The sequence below is a fragment of the Heliangelus exortis genome, chromosome 7, assembly GCF_036169615.1.
Source record: "Heliangelus exortis chromosome 7, bHelExo1.hap1, whole genome shotgun sequence".
NCBI classification, from domain to species: Eukaryota; Metazoa; Chordata; class Aves; order Apodiformes; family Trochilidae; genus Heliangelus; species Heliangelus exortis.
The window spans coordinates 27,284,205-27,294,579 of record NC_092428.1 but is presented as its reverse complement, the minus strand read 5'-3'; positions in this window follow the sequence as shown (position 1 = coordinate 27,294,579).

The window sequence follows — 10,375 nt, the reverse complement described above, 5'->3', positions numbered from 1 at the left end:
CTGAAGAGCTTGATCCCAGGAGTGGTATCTGTTGAAGTCAGTGAAAGGCAAAGGATGTTCAAAATTGAGCCCTAATTGCTAACTTGGGTTGAAAGGATGGATCCTACCAAGGAGCCAGCCCTCCAGTTCACAGCAACCACCCTGTGCTGTAACAAATCATGGTAAGCTGTGGTGGCTGAGAACACATAAATGCAGCACTGAAAAGAGCCACTGAGTGGATGTACCATGGCAGTGATATTTTGGCAAGTGGTAATCAAGAGGTGATTAGGGAGGTCCACAACATGATCTACTTGAGTTACTGCTCTGCTTGAGTGTGCTTTTGGTTTAAGCCCTTTTGGTTCATAGGAAGGTCATTAAGTTATTTTGTTTTTGGAGGGTATTACTTTTAAATCCAGTGCAGTCTATACAGTCCTTCTTGATGCTTCTTGGTGAATAATTAATGAGAAGCTCACACACAGAGTCATAGAATTTGTCTGATTACTCCATTCATATTTAATAAGCTTGCTGCTTACACTTCAGAGTAACAACAGAAATTAGATAATGCAATACTTTAGTCCTGGAGTGCCCCTAAATTTGTCCCTAAATTATTCAGTATACTGGCTGAGGGCAAGAGAGCTGTCGTAACCCTAAATTTATCTAAATCCTGCATTGTCTAATTTGTGTCTCTTAGTTGTTATTTCCACTTTAAAAATTAACTAATTTTTATTGAATCTGAAAACATCCAGTTTTTATCTGTTGCAGATTTATTATCATCATTGTCTATGGAAGTACTGCAGTCAGCTAAAAACAAAGATAATTTAGTTGAACTTCAGCTGTATATACAAAACGTGAGCCCTGCAATCAAGTAGGAGTGGGAAGATGGTTTTTTATAGTAGTGATTGTGTTTTCTAGCTAAGACAGTATTTTTTAAAACTGTCAATAAGACAAGAACATGGATATTAACCAGCTGCACTCCCACAATTTCAGATTTTTATGCTTTCATCCTGTAAACTAAATGTCTCTTTCATATGAATTATACCCAGAAACACACAATCATTGTAATATTTTTAGGATCTTTAGAATAAATATACTTTGTAAGGTAAAAGGTCTAATCCAAAGCTTAGGTGGCTCCTCAAGCAGGGCCTAAAATCATATTTTAAACAGTGGTGGGCTCATAATCTACTTACCAAAGCAGTCAGAATCTGTCACAGCTTCAGATTCATCACTGAGAATGTCTCATTCTTAGAAGTTGTATCTGAAAACAGGACCACAACAAGTAGTTCAGTTCACGTGTACCCCAAGTTTCATGAAAGCAGAAACTTCATAAGAGCATCTCACTTAAAGGAGTCTTGTGTCCTCTGATCCAATTTCTAGTAGAAATTTTAGATGGGAAGGGTTCATAAACCACTTGTGGGCACAATCTCTGAGTTTTCCTCTCTCAGTGTTACTCTAGGCTATCTAACAACTCGGAGCAACTCCAGGCTCATGGGGAGGGCTGCTGAGCCTCAGTGCATTACCACCTCCTTCCAGACCATCTCATAAATATAAAATATTAAGTGGGGTGCTACTATACCACAGACAAGCAAGAAGAGCACAGAAGCAGTGCAGCCACCCCCACTTTTCCCCCATTGCCTGTGCTGCTGGGTGAACTGGCCCCAGTGTGGGAAGCCCCAGAGCAGGTGATGGAAGCAGAGAAACTAGTGACTCGTTGCCAGACCTCACCTTGACCAAACAACCTCATCTAAAAGGCCAAAATGAGGATATGCCATAAAAAATGCTGTCACATCATTCACAAAATATGTTAAGTCCCCATGAGAAGTTTGGAACCTCTTTGTACTCTTTGCTTTTCAAGTGCCATGCATAGTCATGAGCCATTACCATCACCTGTTCCTAAGAAAGAAAGTAACACGTCTGAGAGTCAGGGGTTTTTGATAGCATCTCCAGTGCTGTCTCACTGGAACACTCTCTGAGACAGATTGCATATCCTGACAGCAATCCAAGGGGGGAAAAAACAACTTTGGGAAGGCAACGCACTCTAAATTTCTTAGAGTTGAGCCAACAGACAGATGGCAGGAACTAAAAGTCCTTAAAAAAATCCCCCGGCCATGGCTGCCCTGGCATGGGTTTGATACCCTGCCAAGCTGAGAGCCCCAGTGAATGAACTGCAAGGAGCTTAAGGTTGTTTCAGTCCAAAAGAGCTTGAGGGGAAAAGAATTAAAATAGATGAAGTGCTGCAAATGACAGCAACTCAGAAAGTTAATATGGGAACCTGCCCATTGGATACTGGCAATGGGACAGAGGGACTCAAAAATAAATCTGTTATTGGTAGCCAAATTAATAAGTTATTTTTCAGCAATAGTGGAACAGTTATTTGTAACTGTTCCATGGCCAGCAGATGCAGCTGCTGAAAACTTAGCTCCTGTGCAGAAAACAAGGGCAAGGCTTTTTCCCACTTAAATCCTCAAAAATAAAGCTTAAGTTAGATTTGTCTTGGCCATGGCAGAGCCAGATCTATGTAATAGCATCTCTGCTTTTCCCTCACCAGGGCTCTCTGCACAGCACACACCCTGGGGCAGGTACCAGCCATACAGCAACCCCAGCCACCCATGCTCCTCATCCTCATGACACAGCGAAGTTTAAGGCTTCCTCTTTCAGATAAATCCCAATAATTCCTCAGCTTTCCTTGTATTTTGAAGGGCAGGAAATACCATCTGTGAGAGAAATGGAACCTGGAATAGCAGCTTTTATTAAATGAGGCTTGTGAGGCTTTTTCCTCATTCTTTTGAGTATGGCTTACTGAAAGAGGATTGCTTTCCTCTTCAGAAGCATTCATCCAGATTGAGCTTCAAACTCCAACTGTTTTAACAATGAAAACTGGGGGCTTTGTGAGCTTTAGCAACACAGCACACTTGCTTTTTCCCAGAAAGCTTCATGTTGTGTGACAAGCATAAAATGATAGTGAAGCCAGATGAAATGTTCACAGGAAGATGCTTGTGTGTCACAGAATCACCATCACATCTCCCACATCACCTCTGCTCTGTGCTTTGGGTCAACAGCTGAAGAAACAGCCTTGTATGATGCTGGTAGGCCAGCTTCAGCCCATAGGCACTGAAAATCATCTGAGCTCATTTCAGAGGTTTCATGGGGTAGGGAACACCTAGAAAGAGCGATCTTCCCTCCAAAGTCCTTCCCTCAATGGGTAGAGTTGGCAACATCTCCCACTCCTAATTCATATTTCCATCTGTTCTCCCATTGAAGGATGAGGATAAAAACATGCCTGGGGGAAGGCTGGCCATAGATCTATTCCTGGTTTTCCCTGAATCATTGCTGTCCAAAGTGAAGGAGACACCCTGGCTGGTTACAGGCAGACAGAAGGGGCTGCAAACACCTATAAACCACTGAGCTAATTAAACTCACTTTGATCATCACAGCAATTCTGCATCAAAGATGCTGTGTGGCAAATCACTGCATCACACAAATCACTGCACTGGAGCCATCCCTGGGTGAATGCTTTTCTCCTCAAGGCCTGCAAAGGGGTTCTTTGTAGGCACACTAAAAGAGTAAGAGATTGCAGCAAAGTGTTGGAGGAGTGAGCAAGCTGTGAGGTCTTCAAATTTCCTCTGGGGCCATCCTTATGCAGCCAGTCTGGGCTCAGGGAGCAAAGAGGACACTTCAAGCCACTATTCTGCTTTCTGGATTTGATTGCTGTGTGCTTCTTGCCTGCAGATCCAGGTCTCTGCTGTTCTATTTACCCTTCCCAGAAGTGCACTTAGCAATAAATGGAAGATTTGAAATCAGGCATTCACTCTGGGGAAAGAGTAGATTACAATAAATAATGGCCACAGGTTAAGTCATCCAGGTATTGTATATGTCCTTAATGGTTATCAGAGAAAAAATATTCCATAACTCTTGCAAATAACATTTCTCCCCCACCCCCCAACATCAATTTCATGAGAGATTTCAGCTATTTTCTTTGTTTTCAGACTCAGCTTCCCTCTGTGTCTCTAACTCGCAAGTAGAAAGCTAAATTCAAACTGCAGAGAAATCTGTTGAAAGATGCCTGGAGGTATGTGTGGCACAAAGATATAGGAACTTTGCCTTTTTTTGTTTTCTCTGAACTGATTATGTGGATTAATGATTTATCTCTCTTTAAAGAAATCCTTGGAGCTTCATAGTCTCAAATCAGATGAAGTCTATACAATTCCCTGACCAGGCATCTGCCAATTCTGGTTAAGCCTTTAATCTGGGCACTTCTTTTTTTTAGTACTTATTTGACTAAAAGAAAAGTTTCTTGAGAGATATAATCACTGTTCATCAGTTTTCCAAAACCTGAATGATATTTCCTCCGAGAACCCTGTTATCCTGGAATTTTCTTGAGAAGAAAGGAGAAATTCCTTTCTGCTGTGAATGATCCAATACCACAGTTCTGTCCTGGGTAAATCTCTTAAACAATGTGTAGGGCTTGAGCTGGCTTCTGACACAAGGGCAAATTTTGCCTTGGGGAGTATCACAGGCTTATTTCATCCTCTCCTCAGGACTGGTATAGTCAAAGAAAGCAGGCAGCTCCCTCATCAAAGAAGAAACTATTCAATTTTGCTGCAAACTTATATGTCTGTGCAAAAAAAAAGGAGTAAAAGATTGATCAGAATCAGAAATATACAACATTGGTCTACAAACAAGTCTAAGAGGTCAATATGGATGTTTCTGGGAATGCACCAAAGATGTCTCAGTGCCATTAAATATGATTATTGACTCCCTTGTAACAAAGGCAGTGGGAGTGATCTAGGTGAAAGCACGTTTGGACAAGATACCTGTCTGATTCACATCCTTATTTATATGAACCCAAAGTGGGATTTGTTATTTGGGGTAAAAAAAATGCCAAGCAATTAATTCACATATACAGTAAGAAGGAATTCAGACACACTCAGAAGTCTGCCAAATGCAAGGCAGCTCCTGAGGAAAATGGCATCCTAAACCACTTCATAGCTTAAAAGAAAATAAGCTGGGCGTAGAACAAGGTGGGAACCATCTGCTTGGCTTCACTGGGAATTTCCCCAGAGTAATCATTGCAGGGGTGGATAGATCATGAAACAGAGGAATTTTTATCCCCTTTTTGTAATTAAATTTACCAGGTTTCTGTGGAACAGTTGCTGGCACACAGTAAGACTTGTCTATGTAATACCTTATCATTGTAAGTCTCCATAATTACAGTGATAAACAAGCCCATTTAGTTTAGCAGAGTCTGACATTTTGTCTGAACGACAGACCTCCACTTCCTACAGCTCATTGGTCCATTTTTTACAGTCATGTCAGATTTCCCATTCAGCCACTGCTCTGTGCACCAAAATGCCTTTCCCTTCCTGCAGATAAATATCTGCTTAATGCAGTGCCAGCCTTCTCTTGGGAGGTAAAATTTCAAGGGGTGACCACATTTACTTCATTCTTCTTCATGATATTCAGAATAAACAGTTGGCCTTTACACAGGTTGTCTGTGAAGATGGGAGCAGGGAACACGAATCAATGATGTAGAGGTCTGCATGACCTTGTACCAAATTAATATTGTCCTTTGAGTCGATGCTTTTGGACCTGGACTATAAATTCTTTATCAGGATGTCACTTCAGACCAACTGGTTTGCTTCTGCTCTGGTGTCTGAAATTAATATTGCAGGTAGGGATTCAACTCTATGAAACTGGAGTGAAATATTGCTGTCAATCTAAGTACATTTAATTAAGCAATATTTACAGAGCAATTGGATGTTCTGAGACTTACAATATAATGACCTGGAATTCTTCAAGGTTTTTTTTTTTCTTATTATTTCAATAATTTCTTTTGTGTTTCAGCTTCTTTTACACTGGCAATTTAACACTGTGCCACATCCTTACAGATGACCTTCAGAGGAGAGTCAGCTGGGACCACTATGTTGGTGCTGTGCTTTTGCCCTTACAGTTTAAAACAATACATATTAGATTTAGTTTTATTTTCTATGTGAAATTAAACCAGCCATGAGAGTTACACAATGTCAAAGGAACATTTTTCCTAGTTAAACTTTGTTGAGTATTTTTGAATATGCTCAGCTTCATTTAACCCATACTAAGTAGAAAAAGCCAAAAGAAGAAACAATAGTTGAACAGCATTGTCTGAACTAATAATTAAAAATTAATAAATTACGTGTAAAAACAAAGATTAATAATTTATCTCCAAGCAGTGGGTGTCACAAGAAAAACCCATATTCTGGATATATTTTCTCAAGATACATCAAGTAAAGAAAAAACTAACTCCCACAAAGGAGGTTTAAATTATTTTGATTACATATCTTGAATGTAAATGCAGTCAGGTGGGTTTACAGAGAGAGACAGAGACAAAGGAAAAAACAGAAATAAGGAAAATATTTTTAGCATAGGCTCTTATTGTATCTTTTGCAATGTTTGATTGACCTTCCAATGTCCTCTTTAGCAGGAGGACTGTCAGCACCAGAAGATTCTGGTTACCAGTGACCAGTTTTATTAGTGTATCCCTCCCTATATATGGTTAAAGAAACCATATAACCCAAGACAGGGGTCAGTCGTGTTCAATATCAGACCCAGCTTGGAGACACTGGTCAGGCAATGAAACCAAGCCCTTTAAGTAATAAGCTTTTTAGTTGATTGTGTGACTCAAATTTTGGTCATGCTGTCTGCTGGGTGTTTCCTGATTGCTGAAGTCTCCCAGTAAATAAACTACCAAGCTTTTCTGTGATGCCCTACACTCCACCAGCAAAGCCTCTGAACCCCAAGGATCCAACAGCATTTTTCCTTCAAGGAACACGAGGAGGACTTTTTGTCTCATGGCTGCAGGGCTGCCATGCATGGAGTCTGGCTGAGCTCTCGAAGGCACAAGAAGAACCTTTGAGTCCTCAGATGAACCCAGAACTCAAGATTTTGCTCTATTTCCCTTTCTCCAGGCAACTTGACTGTTGCACATTTAGAAAACATAAATCTTAGATGAAGCTAAATTGGGCTGTGAACCAACCTTCTCACAGGGCAGTGCCACTGCTTGAATCTGCCTGTAGAGAGAGTTCCCAAGCTGCCATGGACCCCAACTGACACAGCTTGAGTGGTCTGAAGTTATTATTTACAATATAAGTATTTATAATTATTATTTATAGTATAAATAATATATCATCCCAGTGGTCTTTGAGGGAGTGCATAGCAGCATGGTCCATCCCACAGCCTTAAGTAATTCCACAAGCTCTTTATCACACTTTATTAACATGATATTTTGTACCAACAGGCTGCTAAAGAGGTCTGGATTTCCAGCTTCCATTAAAATTAAGCAGGACATAGGTATTCCCATCTTCTCAGCAAAGCTCAAAGCTCAGGCTGCCCATCATGCAGTGCTTACCAGGGTCGTGCTACAGCTCTGTGGGTTGTGCCAGATGTATTTAGGGCAGTAGCTGGCCTGGGAACCAGGGTCAGTGAGGAGCAGATGCATCATCCCCTTCTGCTGCCTCTGCTCTGGGGAGAGATAATCTGGGGGTGGTGGGAGGAGAGCAACCTCTTGAACCAGCACAGCAGAAATCCCCAGGGTACACTGAATCTGTGTTTTGGATGATTAGGGTAGAGTGTTAGAGTGTTTCTTTTTTCTATAAGGCAGACTTTGAGATAAACACCAGTTGCAGGGAAGCATCCTCTGTGAAACACTCTGCCAGGACAGGGTCAGGCTGTGATGCACCAGTTCCCATTACAGACCATGGCTGGGGAGTGTCCAGGCAGAACAGGGCTCACACAAACTGCTTCAGTTAGGGCAAAACAGTCAGATGTACATCAGCCTGGGTTTCATGGTTGCAAAGCTGCCTGGAAATAACCATCATAGCCTTTGACTGATGATGAACTGGCTGTATAAGTTTTAATTAGCCAGTGACAAGGCAGAATTACAAGAACTGTTTTACTAGTGCAAAGGAAATGCTCTCCTGCTTCCCTCATCCCTGAAATTTATTATGCACTGGGATGTGTCCACACCTGGGATCCAGGGAAGCAGATGTTGGGGGAGTGAGGAAGAGGTTTTTGCAGCCTGACCCCTCAGAGGAGCAGCTGCAGCTAAGCCTTTTGCTCTGACACATTTTTTCTGAAATATTTATGCCCTATCATCCTCTCTTGTTCACCCCATGTTCATCCTCTCTTCACCTTGCTCACCCTGAGCTGCCTTATCAAACAGCCTCAGCTATTTAGGAAACACGGGGGGAAAAAAAAAAAGAAATCAAACCTGAAATGGAGAGAAAATCCTTTTTGGCACGCTTTGAAGCTTCCACTAAGAGAGCTGTGGAGAGCTAATTGTCAGGCAGAAAAGGCTGAAGGCAAGACCAGCAGGTGCTCCAGCAGTGCCATGCAAGCATGTAAAGGGCAGAGTCCCCCTTGCCCCAGCAGGCCTGGCACTGTTGATGTTACAAATCAGCTGCTCTTCAGTACCAGTTATTAGCTGCCAAGTGGTGTGGTCACCTGTGTCACCCAGCCCGTGCTGGATACTTTCTCCTTGCCTGCTTGCAGAAAGGGCAATCACAGCCTCAGCAGCAGCTCCACCTGCAGCAGGGAAAAAGGGAAAAGCCTCAGCAGGGGTGGGTTAGTGCTGAAAGGTGTAAGTGGAAGCAATGCTCATACAGACAGCTTTCTGACAGGCTTCTGAATACTCATTTTTGGGGGCATCCCTTTGCATCATTTTCAGTGAGGAGGGAGCAGAATTCTCTCCCTCCGTGGTCTCTCCTCTGAGCTGTCTAATATGGCAAAAAAAGGTCAATATGGCAAGAAAGCTGTTGGAACCTGTATCAGTCAAACTGCTGGTGGAAGGGTACAATCTCCCTGAGGTCATAGATTTAGCTGAGAACAGCAGATTTGTCCTTTTTAACAATTTTGCAAGACTAGGTGCTTTTGCTGTAGGATTTTTGGTTTCCTCTGTCCAGTTCTTGTGTTTTTGTTCTTTTTGGTTTTGTTTTTTTTTTTTTTTTACTGTGTCTATTATCCAGACTGCCTTAGGATAATCATGGGTTTGCCAGTGTTTTTGGTGTAATAAGAATCTGAGCTTTGGATATGCTTTGGATATGGAGTTCACGAGCCATATAAATTATAATATTTTGGACATCTGCTCTAAATTCAGATAGCTGAAGGTGTATTTCCCCACTGCAAACAGATCTGCTAAAAACCATGAAACAGATTTTGATTTATAGGAAAGCTACCATTGCTGTGTGTCATATCTTAGATAGGGAATGGAAGGAGAATCATGATCAAACACATTTTATTGACTTTATTCCTTCCTTAACTTACAGGCAAACTTCTGAAAACGTGCACCGTAGCCGTTTTATGAAAAATTAAAGCAAGTACTAAATTCCAGTCCTCAAATCACCAATTCAGAGCCCTCAGAAATATTTTTTTTTTCCATTTCTTCCACTATAATTTCCGGGCTGGAGCTTTAGCCATTAATGGAAGCTACATCATTACAGTGCTGTGACACTTCAGCAGCACCCTCATCCATTTCAGTCATTGATCCACTAATGTGCGCCGGATGAAAAAGGAAAAGGTCCAACTCATTCATCCTCCCCCTCCTTTCTCCTCCTCTCACCAGGTGGCATCCACTCACCCTTTGCTTTAATCCCTATCAGATTTCAGATGGTCAGTGTTAATTGTCTCAGTGCAAGGACTGACCTCAGACACTGAAACTAAAATTAAAGTAACAGGGCCACACAAGTGGGTGAGACACTGGAGAAGTGAATGGATCTGCAGCTGCTCTCCTTGGCCCACAGACTGCTGACAGCAATGGATATGACAAGTTAGAGGTTGGAGCTGTAAAGCACATTTGTCAGCACTGCATTCTTCCTGGAACACGAAGCCAAACCAGGAAAAGAGTAGGAGAAAGGCTAAGGAAATTAGGCAATAAGTAGATCAAAGCAGCGATGTGCTGCTGCAGAACTGGTGCTTCAGTAGCATCCACTGCTCAAGTAATTCTATAATTCCAGTTGCACATGGAGCAAAAAAGCCTCCTTCCTCTGTACACTCACAGTTAATCCATATTGCAGCTCTGTGTTTGTGATTTTTTGAGTTACAAAGATACTGAGCTGGAAAACAAATACATTGCTTATGCTTGTAGCTTGTTGAGGTTTTCTAATCCAGCAACATGTTCTGTAGTTGTTTTGTTTTGTTTTGTTCTGTTTTGTTTTGTTTCGTTTAGTTTTGTTTCCTTTGAGGTTTTTTAGGTTGGTTGGTTTGTTTTGTTGTTTTTGTTTTGTTTTTAAAGCTACCCAACTAATCTATAGGCATATTCTTTCTTTCCCTTTTCACTCTTGGCTTGGTACATCTGCTCTTTTGTTCTGCTTTTCCTTATCTGTATATTGCTCATTTTGGGCATCAAAGGATAAAGGAAATAAAAATC